General features: G+C 42.9%; 1 pseudogene; it reads left to right on the top strand.

Moving 5' to 3' along the window:
* The first annotated feature begins 1585 nt into the window (after window positions 1-1585).
* LOC122092950 overlaps window positions 1586-16742 on the top strand; it is a 58632-nt pseudogene continuing 43475 nt past the window's right edge.

Genomic DNA, 16742 nt, shown 5'->3' with positions numbered 1-16742 from the left:
CTCCAACGACTTGGAAAGGCAACACTTGGTGGGTTTGGATCCGATGATGGTGGATAACCCGCTGGGTATGGAAGACCTTGGGTAGACCCAGTCTTCCAGTTCATCTGAGACCAACTCGCAGGACTTTGTGGAGGAGGATGACCATATGGACGACACCACCACCCTGAGACCTGAAGTTGGTGTGAGGGGGGAACTGCATATGGTGAGTTCTCTGAGACCACGACGCAGTAAACTACAAGACTGCAGGTCGTGGTCAAGAGAGAGGAGGAAAGAGGGGTCGAGGTCAAACATGAGAGGAAGTTGAACATTTTGTGATGAGTTTCTCTCAATCTCAGCTAGTGGGTGGGCAAGTCATAATGCAACACCAGGAAGTTACTGCCATCGATAAGGCCTTGCAAAGTGCTGAAAGGTCTCATAATGCAGAGAAGGAGCATACTGACAAGTATGATCACGATTTATCCTCCAATTAGTTTTCTCATGAAAGTTTTCTTTTAGAATATTAGAGGAATGAAGAAGATGGCAGGGAGAAATGCCTTGCGTCATTTTATTAAATAAAAAGTTCCAGACATCATTTGCATTGCAGAGCCCATGATTGAAGTAAGTGATTTTCTATCTCTATTTTTTAATAAATTGGGATTCAGTAGCAGTTGCATTAATAATAGCAGAGTAGGTAAGGTCTATAATCTGTGGATTATCTGGAAGAGTAACCTACTCTCCCCTATGGTTCTATTTGTGTCGGAGCAGCACATTACGATTTCCATTACTTAAGAAGCACGTGTTTTTCAGTAATCTTTTATTCATGCCAGTAGCTTCAGAATTGAAAGAAGGGATTTATGAGTGAGGTTGGTGGCTGATCTTCCCCAGTCCTTGACCCCTTGGGCCATTATTGGTGATTTTAATGTGACCCTATTTTCGCATGAAAAAAGGGGGCTTGGGAATTTTAGTATGGGGTTGGCTGCAGAATTTGGTGCCATAGTGGATGCGTGTGGGATGGACCAAGTGCCAACCTTGGGAAGAAAATTCACGTGGTTCAATAATTGTCGCAAAGGGAATGTGTCTGCGGTTCTGGACAGATGCTTCTGTAATGAAGAATGGCTGGATTATTTTCAGGAATGTGCCCAATGGATCCTCCCTAGAATTTCCTCGGATCACTGTGCCTTGGTGCTTATCTCTACCTTGTCTCAAAGGCCCAAAAATTACCCTTTTCGTTTTCACAAATTCTAGATGGACCATGTGGGATTTGAGAAGGTGGTGACCAGTTTCAAGAAACCCCATTTATGTTCTAATGCAAAAGCTTGAAACATTAAAAGGGGTTCTTAGAGCGTGGGGAAGAAGCTCTTTTTCCAATTTTAACAGAGATCTTGAGGAAGCAAAAAGGAATCTAGCACAGGTGCAACAGAGTATTGAAGAAAATGGCTTGGATGACCACCTGTTTGCTGTAGAAGCAGATGCTAAAACTACTTTGCTCAAAGCCTTGAAAGATCATGAGAAGTAGGGGGATCCTAACTCTAAGTTCTTCCATTTGTTTGTTAAAATGCAAAGGCTTAGGAAATCTATCAGATGTCTCAAAAAACTAGATGGCACAATGGTGAATGATCGAGGTTAGCTTGGGGAGTATATTGCAAAGTTTTTTGAAGACTTCCATAAGGTGGTGCCTCTTGTGTAGAACGTGGATCTGTTGGATTCCATTCCCAAAGTTCTTCAACATGGTGATATTTTTCAGTTTGATTCTTTACCAGGTGATGCAGAAATAAAAAGAGCTATGTGGGACTTGGACCCTGATAGCTCTCCAGGGCTAGATGGATTTTTTGGGGCGTTTTTTACAAGATATTGGCATATTGTGGGAAAAGAGGTTTGCAATGCCGTTAAGTATTTTTTTAGTACCAGTCATATGCCCAAAGGAGTAAATAACAATTTTCTAGTGCTTATCTCCAAGGTGGAGGGAGCCTCTTCCTTAGACAAGTTTCATCCCTTGTGCATAGGGAATTTTTATTGTAAAATTCCATCCAAAGTGATGGAAATGAGACTCGAGAGCTTTCTTCCCAAATTAATTTTTGAAGAGCAAGGCTCTTTTCAAAAAGGGAAATTGATCCATTCCAATATCAGTTTGGCTTTTAAGCTCATGAACAGGATGTTTTCCTCTACGAGAGGGGGTGGTTTAGGCCTTAAACTAGACATTAGAAAAGCTTATGACTCTTTATCATGGAATTTTCTTTTTCAGGTGTTGAGATGCTTTGGTTTTACAAAGAAAAGGATTGCATAGCTCAACCAAATTTTGATATCTATAAAGATATCTATTTTGGTTAATGGTGGTCCGCAGGGATACTTTGATGTGGAGTGGGGGCTGAGACAAGAGGATTCAATTTCTCCCTTGCTCTTTATCATTGCAGAGGAGGTTCTTTCAAGAGGGTTGGAGCATCTGGTGCAAGAAATCAAGATGAAGCCACTCTAGGGTCCAAGAGGTGCCATGCTTTTTGCTGATGATATTTTCATCTTCTCCAATGCTTCTATGAGGTATGTCAGGAACTTAAAGGGTTTTCTTCTCAAATACCAAGAGTTCTCTGGGCAGGTAATCAGCTTAGATAAAAACAAGCTTTTTTTGGGGAATATTCTCCCTCCAAAAAATAGAGGATCGCATAAACTTTGGGAATCCCCACCTGCACCTTTCCAACAAGATACTTAGGTGTGGAGATTTTCAAATGCAGAGTTAGAAAAGAGGCCTTGTTGTTGGTTATGGACAAGATCCAGGGAAGATTGGTTGGGTGGAAAGGGAAGGTGCTGTCCATGGCAGGCAGAGTTGAACTAGTTAAAACTATAATCTTAGGAATGCCAACCCATAATTTCTTGGTCTACTAATGGCCTGCTTCTCTGGTGGCAATGCTTGAGAGATGGATACGTAACTTTATATGGACAGGCGACGTGGACACAGTGAAAGCTATCACAGTGAAGTGAGAATCTATGTGCAAGCCTAAGGAGGAGAGGGGCTTGGAGCTCAGGAGGATTAGGGACTTTAACAAGGTAATGCTCTGTAAGATGGTCTGGAATCTTAAAACTAAGAATTCAGCAGCGACAGCTTTTCTCAGAGCTCGCTTTGTCAAGAAGGACGGCAAATCCCTTAAAAATTGCAAGCCTTCTTCCATTATCTCAGGTGTCAGAAAAGTGTGGAACTTTGTTGATGATAATGAGAGATGGATTATCGGGTCTGATCAGTTGGAAAAATTTTGGAAGGACAAATGGTGGGGCCCAAAATCCATTTTGGATTTGATCTCGCTGGATGCAAACACTTTCTCCACATCGGCCAATGTGGGGGATTTTATTCGTGAAGGGAATTGGTTTTTTCTTGAACTGTCTTCGCCTCTGCTTCAGGAAATTTTCAATCAGATCAAAAATATTAAAATTCCTAGATTGTTAATGGAAATATAAAGATTTCGTCCCTAACGCCCTTGGGTACCTTTTCTTCGAGCTCTGCTTGGGAGCATGTCAAAATAAATCTCCAAAGGTGCATTGGTAGTCCTTGATTTGGCAGAAAGACCTTCCTCCAAGATATTCATTTTTTGGGTGGAGTCTGATCCATGATAGAGTTCCCACGGATGAGATGGTCTGTCAAAAAGGTATTTATTTGGCATTTATGTGTAATCTCTGTGGCAAGGCTAAAGGGAACATGCTTCATACTTTCTTGCAATGTTCTTTCTCGATTTCCACCTGGAAAAAAACTCTTTAACTGCTTTGAGGTGGGATGGATAGACCACTTGACCATTGAGAATTTTTTCAAATGGTGGAAAAGAAGAGCGAGGTTTCTCAATACCAAGAAGCCTTGGAAATTGGTTTTGCCTATTACTACCTATCATATTTGGTGAGAGAGAAATAGGCGAAGGCACGATGACAAGGCAAGGCCAGCAAGGTATGTATATGAAAATATCAAACATGATATCTTGGCTTGCTGTGGTGGAAAATGTGAGGAGGTGAGATCATCTCTTGATCTTCTCTACTGCAGGAAGCTTGGTTTATCTATTAAAAACCCCATCTCCTCTCCCCCCCTCGAGGTTCATTGGTGTAAGCCTCCCCTGGATTGGATTAAAATCAATGTGGATGGCGTTCCCTTGGTAAACCAGGCAATGCAGGCGCTGGAGGAGTTCTGAGAAACAGTGATAGTCTGGTGATCAATTCTTTTAGAATTTTTCTGGGAGTTAAAAAGATTTATGATGCAGAGATCGAAGCAGTTTTGGAGGGTATTTTGTTAGCTAGAAATATGAATGCCAAAGGAATTTGGATTAAGTCAGATTCAGCAGCAGTGGTTTCAAATTTTTAGAATAGGGAGGTCCCTTGGTTTGCTCTACAAAAATGGAGGTCTTCCTCTCAATTTCTGGAGACTATTCAATGGAAGATGTTGCACTGTTTTCGAGAAGTCAATGTTGTAGCCGATTTCTTGGCAAAAAGAGCATCGAAGTCTCACATCTCTGAATATTCGGTGGCCCTCCCGAACCATGTTGTGTATGATGTTGCTTCTAATGCTTTGGACAGGCACCGCTTTCGATTCTGCAAAGCCTCTTACTTGCTCTTTCTATTGATGGCCATGCCGAAGGTAGAACTTGCAAGTTGGCTTAGGGGTTTTGGCCTTGTCCTTTTGTTCTTGTATTTCTCTTTTATTAATAAAATAATCTTTTAGGAAAAAAAAAAAAAGAGAATTAATTTTTCAACATAATTTTGATTAAAACACTACCTAGAACAACCAAGAGATAGACCATACCTACAAAGGCTGGGTTGCTTTTACGGATGGAATCTCCACCATCCAATTGCCACTTACAGGACGCTTGATTGTTATATTAATTGTGATGAAGAAACTAGAATATTAAAATAAGAGGGTCACGACGATTCCTTTTTGAGGATTAATTGAGGTGCGTGTAAACTAGTTCAAACATTAAAATAAAAAATAAAAGAGTGATGGCCCTGAGCCAACACAGGTGGCTTTTCTTGGTCGATGTTCGAGTATGTGTTTTGCTTGGCCGGGGTTAGTGCAGGGGTCACGCTCGTGGATGAAACTATTTTCTAAGTAATTATTGATATGATAGTGATTACATTTGTCGCATAGAAATTATTAGAAAGAACTATAGCTTCTTTTGTCTGTGTAAGAGTTTGGTGGGACGTGAATTACAGGCCCCACGTGGGGCAGGAGTCAGGGTCACAAATTAAGAACCACAACTCTGTTCAAAGTATCTACAGCTCCATTTAAAGAGTAAACATTTACACCTGGGGCAGGCCGATCCGGGGGAGGCATTAGTGTTTTGTATTTGTTTTTTCAGATGAAAGAAAAACATGTTGATCGAACAAACAAAATTATCACAAGTCTGATATGTTGGACTTCTCAGTCATGGTTTTACAAGATATTCTTTTAAACCAATCAACAAGATCATTATGCTTTTTGAGGCAAAAGAACACCAATCTCCATTGCAAAGGTAGAATAGCTATATTAAATACCACATGTTGTACTGCCTAGGAAACTTCTTTTTTTTTTTTTTTGGGGGGGGGTAAATTAATACTGTCTAGGGAACTTAGCTTTCCTTTTATGCAACAATGTAGAAAAATTTCAAGACAAGATGAGAGCATATGTGGAGGGTGGAGGGTGGAGGGTGGAGGGGGGAGGGAGGGGGGGTGTTATAGGGAACGGGAGGCAATGGAGTTATGGGATAGTAGCAGTAGGTGATGGTGTGTCCTTCTGTGGGGAAAGAAGAAAAAGGGAGGAGGAGGAGGAGAATGGTCCCACAAATGTGATTAAAAATGAAAGAATTGAATAAAAAATAAAAAATATGAAAAATCTATGTAACGGGAGAAAATGAATTGTTTGGGGGTATTTTAGGAAGTTCATTTTTTTTTTGTCGAGACTCATGAGCAATAACTAATTTTCGAGATTAAATAAATCTTTTCAAAATCGAAATAAATAGATAATTTTTTTAAGCCTACTTATACTTTAATTAATTTTTTCATCTAGTGGATTTAGCTAAATTCTTCATTATTGGATTTGATTTATACACATCCAACAATTTTGTCTCTAAAAAATGTTCAAACTTCAAAGTTGATTTTTTTTTTCTCTTTTTGTTTTGTTAATATTCAAAATAGTATCCTAAGAATGTTGTCTGAAACATCCTCTTCTTTAAGTCGTAAATATCTAAATCATTGGGATAAATAATCTTTTCTTACTTGCTGTGTGCAAATTACTAGAGATACACAATGATAACTAAATATGTCTAAAACAATAACATTAAAACAAATCAACCCAAAATGTAAAAGTACACTCCAATATTAATATTGAAAACTCTTCCAAAGCACTTCCAATATTATATAATAATAGAGTTACAATATCTCTTTTCTAAACAACATAGAGGATACCAAAGCATTAACAACAAATCCTTCTTGGATCACAAAACAACTCACCTAGCAAAGATATATTCACAAGATTACGATACTCTTACCTCCAAAAACGTCGTTGATAAAATACATAAAAATCTTAGTAACATATCTTCTTTTCTTCCATTGATAGAAAGAACATTGTCACGCTGTAACCCAATACGAGAGAATACGTTGTTTTTCTCTTTTCTCTTTTCTTTCACTCAGGAAAAAACAAATTCTCACTCATACGTGAAAAACACTAAACATTCTCATGAAAAGCACTAAACATTCTCATGTGAGTGGCCAAGGTGTGCTTAGGGGGAGTCAAACTTAGGACATCTGAGTTTATGACTCGTATCACGTTCATCGCTCACCAACTGCACTATCCCCTTTGTTTAGTTCTATATCTATGTTATACCACAAAAAAAAAAAAAATTAAAAAATAAAAAATAAAATATAAAATAAAATAAAATTACAATATATATATATATATGGGAAAAGGTTGGGTATGCCGTCGATATCACGTATGCTAGCACCCATTGCATCTATCTCTCTCTTTCCTTTTTTCTGAAATGACCTTCATATCCTTCCTGAATGATACTCTATCATGTGTTCCTATTGGTGCTATCCACTAACATACTTGATATCGGCGGCATACCTATCCCTCTCCCTATATGTATATACAGATCTCAAATTTTTGTGACGTGAGAGAGGAGCTTTTCTCTCACTACCTCAGCACCTTTAACCACCTTGCTTTTTGTGTGGCTTCCCTTCACCAAGTGAGGAGGATCCAACATGCTAATACACATATCCACCTTGGTATGGAACCTTTTTTTGTTGTCTTCTACCCACTACCTTATAAGCCCATTACAAACCATGGGTTCCAGTCCAACAGAGAATCCTACTGGACTTTCTCATTCCAATGGCCTTCCATTTTCATCTCTCCATTCACATTGTACTAATACTAGCTCTAGCTAACCCAAATCCTGCATTTTCCTATTACACATCCATCTTCAGCTTTGGTGATTCCCTCGCCGACACCGGAAATTTACCACGTCAAGAAGCCAACAATCCCACGTTTATTAGCCGACCCTTATGGCATGACATACTTTGATACGATTCAAATGGAGAAGGAGCCACTTGACACGTCAGCTGGGGACATGGCACCATCAACTCGGGAAACGACAGAAGCATGACGCTCTCAACGACAAAGGAGACGCCCAACGGTCCTGAAGAATTACGTATAGGGGACCACGGCATGTGATTTCTGTAATTTTGTTGAAACGAGATCCCATTGTGATACGGCTGTAACGGCCATTTGGCTATATATAAACAGTAGGGTATCGGGTGTATGGGGCATGCATAATATAACTCTCCTTCGTTCTCTCTTTTCTTGGAGGTGGCTAACCTCGAATTAGCCTTTGCATTTTTATTTGTGCCTATCGCCGTCGGCAACGTGTCCACCGAACTATCATTGGTGCTTTCATTGAAAGTAGATTTCCATGGCTGACGGCACACGTTTTCGTCAACTGGATGACGCTGTTAAACACTTCGGTGAAACAGTAGCGACTCAAAGCGAACGTTTAGATCAGCTTCAAGCTGTCATCACCGACCAGCAACAGTCCTTCGTAGATCTGGCTCTACGGTTTGCGGCCATGGATGGACGACTTGAGTAGGCCCTGCGACCACCAAATGCTCCACCAGAAGTGCGAAGGTCAGGGTCGTCCACACCAATCGACTCTGGGTCATCACTCCCAGCTCCGGCCAACCTAATCCAGGCGTGCACCATCCGACTCGACTTTCCACGCTTCGATGGAGTTGATCCGAGTGGCTGGATCTTCAAGGCGGAAAGGTTCTTCGATTATCACGGAACTTCTGATGATCAACACCTCTTGGTGGCATCCTTTCATATGGACGGCCAAGCACTACAATGGTTCCAGTGGATGTACAGATCATCTCAGTTCTCAACATGGGCAGTCTTCACCCGAGCGTTGGAACTCCGCTTCGGACCCTCAGAGTTTGATGATCCGCAAGCAACTCTCGTTAACTCACGCAAACCACTACGGTGGCTGAGTACCAATCTCGCTTCGAGATGCTCGCAAATCGGATTGAGGGGATTCCTCCTTCCTTTCTGGTCAGCTGCTTCATCTCTGGTTTAAGGGGTGACATTCGGAACGAGGTGATGGCATTCCAACCAACCAATATGGCACACGTGGTTGGATTGGCCCGACTACAGGAGTCAAAGTTCTTGGAGGTTCGGCATTCTATATCACGACCTCAGGTTGCCCGCCCTGCATTGCCGCCTACAACTTAGCCAACTTCAACGATGCTCACACTTCCCGCTCCACCTTCCCGTATACCCATCAAGCGCCTCACGCCTACTGAGATGCAACAACGGAGAGAGAAAGGGCTCTGTTACAACTGTGATGACAAGTATGCCCCACGTCACCACTGCAAAACCCGCCAGCTATTCTTATTAGAATATGAAGATGGGGACGAACAAGTAGAACCCCCAGACGGAACATCCAGCGAAGATTTCGAACAAGCTTCCACTCCAGAGACAGCAACTACTGGTGAACTCTCCTACCAATCCTTAGTAGGAACGCAATCGCCAACTACCTTACGCCTCAATGGTTACATCGATGGAAAGCCCATTCAAGTCCTGGTCGATGGTGGAAGCACCCACAACTTCATTCAGAGTCGTGTTGCGAAGCATTTAGGCCTGGCAGTAGAAACTGCACCTAACATCACCGTTATGGTGGGCAGCGGTAGTCGACTAAAGTGTGAAGTATTGGTCCGACAATTACAGGTAAAATTGGTCAACCACCCAATTAAGATTGATGCTTTCATATTACCTCTATTTGGTGCAGATATGGTTTTGGGAGTGCAATGGTTGGCGCAGCTTGGGCCCGTGCTATTTGATTATAGTAAGATGACATTGGAGTTCCATGATGAAGGGCAATGTGTCACCTTGGTGGGAGATGCCTCACAGGGGTCTATGGAGCTCCAGCACCATAATGTCCGACGGGTGCTCAACACCGGGGCAGTCGTAGCTCTGTACCAACTGGAGTTGCAGGCTATGGAGTAGGATCGGGATGGGGACAGCAATATGGAAATCAAATCTCTGCTCAGAACCTACGAGCGGATCTTTGCTGAGCCTCTAGGACTACCACCCTTAAGACCTCAAGATCACGCAATTCATCTACAATCAGGCACATCACCCATCAACGTTCGGCCCTATCGTTACTCTCACTTCCAAAAGACTGAACTAGAGCACTTGGTTACTGAAATGTTAATGGCAGGAATCATTCGACCGAGCACCAGTGCCTTCTCATCACCGGTCCTTCTCGTCAAGAAGAAAGACGGCTCTTGGCGTTTCTGTGTGGACTATCGCGCTCTAAATGCCGTTACCATAAGAGACCGTTTCCCCATTCCCACGGTTGACGAGCTATTAGATGAATTACATGGGGCCAATTATTTCTCTAAATTGGATCTCCGTTCGGGTTATCACCAGATACGAGTACGAGTCGAGAATGTACACAAAACGGCATTCCGCACACATGACGGTCATTATGAGTTCCTTGTGATGCCCTTTGGCTTCACCAATGCCCCCTCAACTTTCCAAGCCACAATGAACTCTATATTCTGCCCCTACCTACGCCGCTTTGTGCTCGTATTCTTTGACGATCTACTGATTTATAGCCCAACATGGGAGGCCCACATAACACATCTAAGGACGGTTTTAACAGCATTACAGGCGCATGATCTCTATGCTAAAAGGTCTAAGTGTCCGTTCGGCCTACGCTCTATAGAGTACTTGGGCCATATCGTTTCCGCTCAAGGAGTTGCCATGGACCCGAATAAAATTTTAGCAATGTTGGAGTGGCCGATCCCCAAATCACTGCGACAGTTGAGAGGATTTTTGGGCCTCACAGGGTACTATAGATGGTTCGTGCATCGATACGCCCATGTGGCAGGACCCTTAACCGATTTATTGAAAAAGGGGGCCTTCTCATGGACAACCGCGGCCCAGGCAGCCTTTCGAGAATTACAACGGGCTATGACCACCGCCCCAGTGTTATCCTTACCAAATTTCTCCTTGCCCTTCATAGTAGAAGCGAACGCCTCGGGTGTAGGCATTGGGGCCGTACTGTCATAGCAAGGACATCCAGTGGCTTATTTTAGCAAAAAACTCTCTCCCAAAATGCAGGTCGCCTCCACTTACGTACGAGAAATGTACGCCATTACCCAGTCTGTCTTTCGTTGGCAACAGTACCTTCTTGGGCGGCAATTTCTCATTATGATTGATCAAAAAAGTCTTAAAGGGCTCACCAGCCAAACTATCCAAACGCCAGAGCAACAACACTGGCTCTCTCGGCTTCTTGGGTTCGTGTTTGAGATCGTGTATCGCCCGGGCAAAGACAATTCCACAGCCGATGCCTTGTCTCACGTCGCTGCAAAATCAACAGTATTGTTTTCCTTCTCTGGACCAGTTTTGGATTTCCTAGAAAAGCTACGAGATGAGGTGGCTACCAATGTTGAGCTCCAAGCTATTTGCACAGGGTTAGCTTCGGACCCGGACCGATACAAGGGCTACTATATACGCAATGATTTGTTATATTATCAACAAAGGTTAGTGTTGGCGTCTAACTCTCCATTAAGGGAGAAATTCCTTTATGAATTTCACTCATCTCCAGTAGGTGGGCATGCGGGCTTTTTGCGCAATTATAATAGGGTCGCATCCAATCTATATTGGAAAGGGATGAGAACGTACGTCAAACAATTTGTGGCGTCATGCGCTATCTGTCAATAGACCAAATACCTTACCACCTCTTCGGCAGGTCTTCTACAACCCCTCCCAATTCCCAGTAAGGTGTGGGAAGACGTCTCAATGGATTTCATTACTGGGTTGCCCAGCTCGAAGGGGAAAACAACGATTTTGGTCGTAGTTGATAGACTAACCAAGTACGCACATTTTTGTGCCCTTGCAAGCCATTTCACTAGTCACAAGGTCGCAGAGACATTTGCCTCAGAAATTATTAGACTCCACGGCCTTCCTCGATCCATAGTGAGTGACCACGACCCACTCTTTATCAGCAAATTTTGGCATGATCTCTTCCAACCTCAAGGAATGACCCTCTCCATGAGTAGCGCCTACCACCCCTAGTCGGATGGCCAGACCGAAGTCTTAAACCGATGTCTTGAGATGTACTTAAGAAGTTTCGTGTTTGATGAACCCACCCAGTGGGAAAATTACTTGCATTGGGCAGAGTATTGGTACAATACCGCTCACCATACAGCAGCGGGAATGAGTCTGTTTCAAGCGTTATATGGACGATCACCTCCAACTCTGTCCAGATACATCCCAGATACATCCCCAATTGCAGCTGTGGACCAGGAGTTGCAGAGTAGAGACGAGGTACTCCAAAACCTGAAGCTAAACCTCTCCCGTGCCCAAGCTCGCATGAAAACACAGGCCGATAAATCTCACATGGAAAGAGAGTTCGAACCAGGAGATCGGGTCTATGTGAAACTCCAACCGTATCGCCAACATTCGGTTGCTCAACGCAACCACTCAAAACTAGGTAGATGTTTCTTCGGGCCATTCCCAGTTCTTAAACGAATTGGCAAGGTTGCCTCTAAATTGGAGCTTCCGACAGCATCTCGCGTTCACCTAGTCTTCCACGTATCATTATTAAAAAAATATGTCGGGGATCACTCAGCTCAAGTCACTCCTTGGCCCCTACACACTACTGAAGAAGATGCAACTCCAGTACCCGCAGCTATACTGGACTCACGGTCTATATTAAGACAAGGTCACGTAGTGAACCAAGTCCTAATACAATGGAGTGACCTCCCCTTTGAAGAATCATCCTGGGAAGAAACGGAGGCACTGCGGTAAAAGGTTCCATACCTGAACCTTGAGGACAAGGTTCATTAAGAAGGGGTGGGTGATGATACGATTCAAATGGAGAAGGAGCCACTCGACACGTCAACTGGGGACGTGGCACCATTAACTCGAGAAACGACAGAAGCACGACGCTCTCAACGACAAAGAAGACGCCCAACGGTCCTGAAGAATTATGTATAGGGGACCACGACATGTGATTTCTGTAATTCTGTTGAAACGAGATCCCATTGTGATATGACTGTAACGGCCATTTAGCTGTATATATATAGTAGGGTATCGGGTGTATGGGGCATGCATAATATAACTCTCCTTCATTCTCTCTTTTCTTGGAGGTGGCTAACCTCGAATTAGCCTTTGCATTTTTATTTGTGCCTATCGCCACCGGCAACGTGTCCACCGAACTATCATACTTCCATATCCCCACCGGCAGATGCTCCAATGGCCGATTGGTAGTCGATTTCATTGGTGAGTTTCTCATCTTTGTATTAGTTCTAATTATAATTAAGGAATTAACATAAACATATGGAGACCGATGATGTGCTTGTTCTACGAGTACATCTCAGTATCTAGGATCCCATTGTTACCTCCATATCTGTCACGTAATAGCAGCTCAGATTTCTGGCGAGGAGTGAGTTTTGCAGTTGGAGGAGCTACAGCTTTGGATGTGGACTTCTTCAGAAAAAGAGGAATCCACAATGGTTACACTAATAACTCTTTGGGAGTTAAACTCTGCTGGTTCAGAGAACTGTTGCCTTCCCTTTGCCATTCTTCAAGTTGTAAAGAAATTTTCAGAAGATCTCTGTTCCTTATGGGAGAGATCGTGGGAAACGATTACAACCACCCGTTGCAACAACAAAGAAGCAGTGAAGAGGTTCGATCATTTGTACCTCAAGTTGGTAACGTCATATCTTCTACAATTGAGGTACGAGCTAAAATTGAAATGAAAATGTTAAGTTTGTCTCGAATTCTTGACCCGTTTTGAAGATTGACCCGATTCGACATATTTTGGTGGCGACCTGAATGAGAAATTTTCTAAAATCTGTGATGGAAGCAGAGGAGTTGGGCCGATAGGCCCAAGCCCGGAGCCCATCCCTGATCTCGTATGGGGGTGTGGGGGCTACGCCCCCTCGATATGGTTTGACTGGATCGACCGCGACCCGATGGGTCGACCCACAATTTGGAGTATATATAATGTACTGTTGCTTGTTGAGATAGTCATTGTATCCCAGGGTTTTTACGTAGCTAGGGTTTCAGGGCGAGTTTTTCCTCGCCGCTGTTAAGGTGTAATTTCTCTTCTGCATAGTGAATTATCTTTTTCTTCGCCCGAGGACGTAGCACACCACCCTGGTGTGTGAATCTCGTTAAATCTCTATGTCGTACGAATCTATTGTCTCTTTATTATTCTTGTTTCTTGATGTTTGATCTTACAGAGAAATTAACCCATGATGAGATAACATTTACCCTTTGATGGAAGACGCTGATATATCATGGAGCTGTGATATTAATGGTCCCTGGGAGGTTTCCATTGGGGTGTTTCCCAATATATCTATCATTGTTCCAAAGCCCAAACAAGGGAGATTATGAGCCTGTGACAGGGTGCTTAACATGGCTGAACGAGTTGGGGAAGTACCACAACTATGTCCTCCAGAGAGAGTTGGATCGGTTGCGGCAACTCTATCCCCATGTTTCCATTATCTATGCCGACTATTACAATGCAGCTATGCGGTTTTTTGGCTCTCCTTACCAATTCGGTACGTTTTCCTACTATCATACATTTCCATAATGGTTTCTTACGAGATTGAATAGATTGACCTATGGGTCCAAATCCTCTCCCCCACATGGGTGAGAGCCCTCCATATGGTCTGACTCTCTAATTGCCTATGATTGATTGGATTATTAATAGGGATTTCTTTCCCTTAGATATGTTTTTGTTTCTTTTTCTATTGTGTTGGTCTGGCAGCATACTATCCATCACATCAACTAAATAGCATTAGAGAATGAACTTGTAGCTTAGTGGTGGTAGCCTCTGGCATAAGATCAAGGAGTTCTTGATGTGATAGTGAAAAAATGAGCAGAGGAGAGAGAAAGCCTGGCGATTTGGGGAACAGGATGGTGGTAGAAGATGAGGTTGATGATGGTGGTGGAAGGGAGCCTTTAGATCCTGGACCTGTCGCCCCTGACCCTGGTGGAACTTCGGAATCTACAGCCCCAAAACATTCCTATGCTAGGGCGTTGGGAGTTTCATCATGGCCTGCAATCAATTCCTTGCCTGAACCGATTCAGGATGGAAACATTCTCAGGATGATAATCCCCCAACATGATTATGAAACCAAAAGACACAACTTCGTTTTGCTCTCATAGGACGGGTTAATTTTCGCCTTATCTCTCTCGATGCTTTGAAGGTGGAGGCTAAAGAAAATTGGAATCTCAGTTAGGGTGTGGTCATGCATCCGGTGGGTAAGGGCTTTTTGATCTTCCAATTTCACTGTGAAGGTGGCAAAGCCGAGGTATGGAGAAGAAGTCCTCTCAAGATTGGTGGACGATTAATTAGATTTCAGCATTGGAAGCCTAACTTCAACATTCATGAGAAGCAGGTTTTCACAAAGCTTGTCTGGATTCGTTTCCCTGACCTTCCTCTCGAGTATTGGCATGAGAATGTTCTCTTGTCTATAGCGAAAGTGATCGAACGACCTATGGCATTGGATTGAAGGACCAGGCAAGGGATAATGGGGTATTTTGCTAGGGTCCTTGTCGAAATTGATATTTCTGAATCTGTTATGAGAATTGACGAAGTCCAAGTCGAAAGATTTGAACCTGGCACAACCAAAGTCTTTGGCTTTCGTCAAAAAGTGTTGTATGAGGATAATATTGAACGGTGTGGGTATTGCCGACGTGTGGGCCATTTGGTTTCAACATGTAGACAGAAGAAACTTGATGATGCTAAGTAGAACGCCATGGATAATGCTGCAGCAGTGCAAGGGGTGGTGTACGTTGAAGATAAAGTCAACTCAGTGGGGTTGAACTCACAGAAAGTGATTCAAAATTTGAATGAGAATCCAACTCATATGCATAACTCTCCTTCCAATTGTGGAACCCTTGACAAGGAAGTTGCTAATTGTGGAGCGTCACCTAAGGAAGATTTAAATTGTGGAGCACCCAATCATATCGTGAATGGAGGAGAAATCCAAGTATTTTTAGAATCTTCTCCTTTGAATCCTATTTTTTTAGGAAACAAATATGAGAAGGATGCCAACGACCCAAACTTTCTCAACCAAACTATCTCGGTTGATAAAGGGGTATCCAGTGGGTCTGTTTCAGATTCTGGTTATGGATCATCAAGCAGTTCTTCTGACTATGACCTGGTTCCCTCTTCCCTGCCCATGGAGGAATCCAGTGCCCTTTTGGTCATAGGAGCAAAGAACTGCACTCCTGTTTAGGAGGCGGGATACTCCTCTTGTCCTAGAAGAACAATCTCCCTATAGATTCGGGGTCTTGGTGGTGCTTCTCTATCTCACTGTCAGCTACCAATCCTAGAGGCACCTCGTGAGGAAAACATTGTCTCATCTCTGCCTATAGCAGACTGGTCAAGGGGCATGGTCTCCATTGTGCACTCAAAAGTAGGCCTAATTGACAAGGAAGCGGCTATACGAGAGAAAATCGCAACAGTGAAGGCCATGGGCAGTAAACAAAAGAAAAAAGGCAATCAATCTAAGAAGACTGACAAGGGCACCACATCAAAACAGTGATCGATGAAAGTTCTTTTTTGGAACATTCGTGGTATAAGGAAGACCATCGGTAAAAGCGCCCTTCGTTTGATTTTGACAGAGCATAATCCAGACGTGTTGTGCTTAGCTGAACCAATGGTTCAAGTAAGTGGCTTCCCTTCTTTATTTTTTAATAAATTGGGATATGCAATTGATTTCATCCATAACTGTAGGCAGAGTAAAGCTCTTAACTTATGGATTTTATGGAAGAATGGTTTACCCCGCCCTGTAGTCTCTGCCTCTTCAGATCAATTTATTTCCATTCTCTGCGATTGGCCTGGACCTAGAGTTGCAGGCTTCTTTTGTGATCCCTAGGTCAGTTATCGGCGATTTTAATGCTTCTCTTGTGTCTAGTGAAAAAAGAGGGCCAAGTAATTTTAATCTCAGCTCTGCAGCCGAGTTTCAGGCAATGGTCGATGCATGCATGCTTCTACCTATTTCTTCCACTAGGAAAAAATTCACCTGGATAAATAATAGAAGGAGAGGCCACATTGCAGCAGTGTTGGATCGGAGCTTCTGCAATGAAAAATGGATTGATTATTTTAGAAATATTACTCAACAAGTCCTGTGGAATCCAGGCTTTGATTATGCCCCTTTGTTAGTTATTTCAGATGCCATTCCAAAACCAAACAACGTCCCCTTTTGTTTTCATATTTTCTGGATGGAAAACTTATCTTTTTCCT

This window comes from Macadamia integrifolia, chromosome 11, assembly GCF_013358625.1.
Source record: "Macadamia integrifolia cultivar HAES 741 chromosome 11, SCU_Mint_v3, whole genome shotgun sequence".
Classification (NCBI taxonomy): Eukaryota; Viridiplantae; Streptophyta; class Magnoliopsida; order Proteales; family Proteaceae; genus Macadamia; species Macadamia integrifolia.
This window is presented reverse-complemented; position numbering and strand designations above follow the sequence as displayed.